The sequence below is a fragment of the Nannospalax galili genome, unplaced genomic scaffold, assembly GCF_000622305.1.
Source record: "Nannospalax galili isolate Female #2095 unplaced genomic scaffold, S.galili_v1.0 scaffold1486, whole genome shotgun sequence".
Classification (NCBI taxonomy): domain Eukaryota; kingdom Metazoa; phylum Chordata; class Mammalia; order Rodentia; family Spalacidae; genus Nannospalax; species Nannospalax galili.
In genome coordinates, this window is record NW_008355165.1 from 356,681 (window position 1) to 361,842 (window position 5,162).

The 5,162-nt window shown below is 41.6% G+C and overlaps 1 pseudogene; it reads left to right on the top strand.

The window, feature by feature from the left end:
* Positions 1–1,252: 1,252 nt before the first annotated feature.
* LOC103749405 lies at positions 1,253–2,079 on the top strand (annotated as a pseudogene).
* Positions 2,080–5,162: the final 3,083 nt, after the last annotated feature.

The following is a 5,162-nucleotide window of genomic DNA, read 5'->3' on the forward strand; positions in this document are numbered from 1 at the left end:
CTGGCTTTTTTATGGTCATCAAAAAAGCACATCTTCATGGTATGTTATTGTTCAGAAATAAAAAAAAATTAAAAGTAGATCTGTAATCCATTTGTGAGTTGAAGAAGAAATTACAATGGAAGGTGTTGTTTTCTTGATTCTTTCTGAAATGCTTATCTCTTATAAAGAGCTTTTTCCTGTGGGAATAGAGATGAAAGCATCTGGCTTTTTTATGGTCATCAAAAAAGCACATCTTCATGGTATGTTATTGTTCAGAAATAAAAAAAAATTAAAAGTAGATCTGTAATCCATTTGTGAGTTGAAGAAGAAATTACAATGGAAGGTGTAAGTGTTCCAAATTAAATAAAATCAATTCCATTTAAAACCAAAAGGAACAATATGGCAAGGACATGCAGAGGAAAAGAACATAAAGTAGTCTAAGAAGAACAGCAGGGACCCATAACATAAAGAACACAAATGAGTGGAATTAAGAAAACAGTGGAGTCTGAGTGCGCCAAATAAATGATCATCCTCAGACTCTGGGCTTGTTGAGAATCACATCTATGAGGCAGATCTCTATGAGTTCAAGGCCAGCCTGGTCTACATAGTGAGTTCCAGGCCAGCTGGGGAGGAAGACCCTGTCTCAAAAAAACCCAAACAACAAAACAAAATAACCCAAGAACCGTGAAGATGCAGTAGTTTCCATTGCTCATCCTCCATTTATGGAACGAGGAACAACATAGCGGAGAGACGTAGGGAATCAGACACAGGCCGCCTCCAAATCGCTATGTTGCTCTGAACAGTGGAAAGAGATTTACTTTCCTGTGCGTAGAACTCTTGGTGACTTACAACAACTCAGTCAAACCCAGTCAATAACTGAGGACAATCGATGTCCTCCAACAGGTACAAAGACATATACATAGGCAGGTAGAGACAGGAAAGAAGGCAGGACTAGCTGGGAAAATCTGCCCATGAGTAAGCCCTAAGAGCAGAGAATAAGGGTTTCCTTTTTCATTTAAATACAATAAAAAGGATCAATCAAATCAAATATTTTACATTTGTTAAAAACAGATATTTTAGGCAAAACTAAGAATTTTAAAAAGGAGAGACACAGCACACAATAAATACAGTAAGATGAAACAGGATATATAAACCAAGACAAAGCAAGTATTAAGATGATAAAAGAGCAGAATCCAGAATCCAGGAGTCAAAGCCGGTTGTCAGCCCAGTCCTGTCCAGCTCTTGCCTGCCTGCCTCTTCTTTTTCTTTCAACATGACAGATGCCACTGTGTTCTTCGCCAAGGGCTTCCTGGCAGGTAGAGTGGCCACGGCCATCTCCAAGACCACAGTAATGCCCATCAAGCGGGTCAAGCTGCTGCTGCAGATACAGCATGCCAGCAAGCAAATCACAGCAGATAAGCAATACAATAGACTGCATGGTTCGTATCCCCAAGGAATAGGGAGTCCTGTTCTTCTGCCATGGTAACCTGGTCAATGTCATCAGATACTTCCCCACCCAGGTTCTCAACTTAGCCTTCAAAGATAAATATAAGCAGATATTCCTGAGTGGTGTGGACAAGAGGATCCAGTTTTGGCCCTACTTTGCAGGGAACCTGGCATCGGGTGGTGCCCCTGCGGTCACATCCTTGTGCTTTGTGCAGCCTCTTGATTTTGCTGGTACCTGGCTAGCAGCTGATGTGGGCAAAGCTGGAGCTGAAAGGGAATTCAAAGGCCTCGGTGACAGCCTCGTTAAGATCTGTAAATCTGATGGGATTAAGGGCCTGTACCAAGGCTTTAATGCATCTGTGCAGGGTATTATCATCTACCGAGCTGCCTACTTTGGTATCTATGACACTGCAAAGGGAATGCTTCCAGATCCCAAGAATATGCACATCTTCATCAGCTGGGTTGACTTCCTATCCCTTTGACACGGTTCGTTGCCACATGATGATGTAGTCAGGACTCAAAAGAACTGATATTATGTACACAGGTGCACTTTGCGAGAGGAAGATTGCTCGTGACGAAGGGAACAAGGCTTTTTTCAAGGGTGCATGGTCCAATGTTCTCAGAGGCATGGGTGGTGCTTTTGTGCTTGTATGATGCAATCAAGTTCACATAATTATTTCTTAGGTGTATCCCCCTGTGAGTAAGCATGTTGTATTATAGAACATATCTTCAACATTCTGGACAGATTCTCTGGGCTTGTCTGTTTTCTTAATGGCAACTATTTACTGGTTGAACATGGGAAGCAATAATCAATCACCTGACCAGCTTTCTCTTAAAGCCATTTCCATGATGATGATAATGATGGGACTCAATTATATTTTTCATTCCATTCACTCCTGCAAAAAAATTGAAGAAATAAAAATATCTAAAACCAAAACAAAACAAAAAAGATGATAAAAGAACAGTGTTAGTTTTATGCTAATAAACTTGAACATTTAGATAAAATTGATTAATTTCCCAGGAAAATACAATCTTGCTTAAGTGAACCAAGAAGAAACAAAAACCAACTGGACCTATAATGATGAAAGAAATTGAAGCTATAATTATATTAAAAAATCTATCCTACCCCCCCCCAAGAATAAGAAAACAGAGAAGAAAGATGCAGAGAAAAAGGAGAAAGAAGGTTCAGAGCTTCCAGTAGGTCAAAATGGTTTCATGGTATGTTCTGCCAAGTACAGGAAAAGGTACATCCAATCCTGTATAAAGGTTTCTAAATAATTTGGGCCATGAAAAATCTTCTCAATGATAATTTAAATTTATTTTTTAAAAAAGAATAATTCTGTTTTTTCTTAATCTCTTAAATTTATTTTTGTTACTTTTACTTTCTTTTCATACAACTTTGAAAAAGAAGAGACTAGGTTGGAAAAATAGTATTCCTTCATCTAATGGAAGAATAACCAATATGAAATCTGGTGTGTGCGTGTGTGTGTGCATGTGTGTGTGTGTGTGTTTGTGTGTCTGTGTGTCTGTGTGTCTGTGTGTCTATGTGTGTAGTTAATATTGGTCCTTAAGGAGCAGGGTTGAGGGAGACAGCTCAACAGTTAAGAGCACTGGCTGCTCTTACAGAGGACCAGGATTTGGTTCCTAATACCCACATGGTGGCTAACAACTGTCTGTAACTCCAGTTCCAGGGGATCTGACACTCTTCTGACCTCCATGAGTACTGCATGACATGAGCACACATACACATAATGCAGGCAAAACACTCATACACATAAAAATAAAACATAATGAATAGAATACTTTTTTTTTGGTGTTTTTGAGACAGGGTCTCCCTGTAGTCCCAGCTGGCCTGGAACTTGCTATGTAGACCAGGCTGGCCTCGAACTCACAAAGATCTGTTTGCCTCTGCCTCCTTTTTAAAACAAAAGGAAGGAATTAGGGAGGGAAGAAGAAAGGTTAGACAGGGAGGGAAGGAAGAAGGGAAGGAGGGAGGGGGGGATAAATAATGCTTGGGTATGAAAAACCAATGGGAAATGTAGTTCAAAACCCCGCTGAAAAACACATATACAATATCTTACAGTAGTGCATGTACATAGCTTAAGGCTATATAATAAGAAACACAGTGCCAGACAGGAGAAACCTCCCTTCAAGTTGTTGGTCAAGGTAGTCCAAGAGACTCTCAAAATAACACAGGCTGTTGCCATGGCCCTTGACTGCCTCCTAGAAACTGAAGGTAAGACCCTATTGTTGAAGACAGGACAAACTTTGACCTCAGCTTGGAGCAATGGAGCTGGAACTCACCTGGAAGCCTCTTCCCAAGACTAGTTCTTATAGCATCAGAGGATACTATGCAAGCTGCTATGGAAGAAAATCAATCAATAGTCCAACCCCAGCTATAAAACCTAATAACCACAACAACGACCAGCACAGCAAATTATCTGTGCAGTAGTGGCACTTTTATCTTGAGGGGTAATCAATGGCTGTCTAATTGGACTTAAGACCTGCTCAATATAAGAGAAATCATGCATGGTACTGTAAACATAGCCAAGTATACATGGCCAGAGAGGTCATAGATCCTAGATAAAAACCTATGTCCATCACATTGCTAGACAAACTTAATTTCTTACGGTATGCTAAATATATCCTTATATTTACCAACATGACAAGTACACCTCTCAAAATTCATCAAAGAAGCTTCTTCAGTAGATGAAGATTATTACAGAGTTCCAGAACTGGTCAAACCCAGAGAATAAGTGTCTGTGAGATACCTACCTGTTGGGAAAAGTCAGGAGTGCCTGGAATGTAGAGCATGGCCTCCAGGCCCAATATCTCCTAGTGAGGATGGCAGGAAACTGTCCCACTCCATTCTAGATACACTGTCTCTTACCGAACAACCCCCAAGCAAAACTATTAGGCCTCTAATCCTTTAATACTAACCGGGTCTCTTGTAGATCATGTGACCGGAGGACAGGACAAAGGCCATGTAGCCTTAGAAGCCCCCTCCCTCCCCTTATCTGCCAGCCTGCCAGAAAACTAACCCCACCTCTTTGCCCACAAAACTTTCCTATATAAGCCTCTGCTTCCACCGAAATAAACAAGCTGTCCACTGACACAGCCTCCCGGGTGTTTTCTTCTGCTGTACTCGTTGCTGCCGAGGCCCCTCTCACCCCATTGGTCTCTCTCCTCATCCGAATTTCTGTGACCGGGCCGGTGCACAATGGCCTTCTGGTAGCAGCGGAGTTTGGGCCAAGGGGGGCTGACACCTAGCCCTGTGCAACACATCTACAACGAACCTCTATAACTAAGGCTCACCAAACATACTGAAACAGATGGTACAGAGAATATTAATGCACCTCTCAACTCTCACCAGCAAAGCTTCCTCAAGCAACCAAGGGCAGTTAACACATAAAGCCACAACTGGCCAAAATTTAGAGAATAAGAGACTGGAGAGTGTGTGTCTCTGGATAGGACTTCTATATTATATCTCACCCACCCAGGACTCAGGGACCATTGTGGAAGAGGGGGGTGGAAAAACTCTAAGAGCCAGAGGTGTGAGATGACCACAAAGAAACAAGCTGGACATTTACTCATATGAACTTACAGCAATGGTGACAGCATGCACAAGACCCATGCAAACTCAAACCAAACACAAACCCAGCATAGAATTGGAAATTTGGGTAAGAAGCCCCAACCTTAGCTGAAGAACTATTGGCAACTGATTGCTGCTGGGTGAA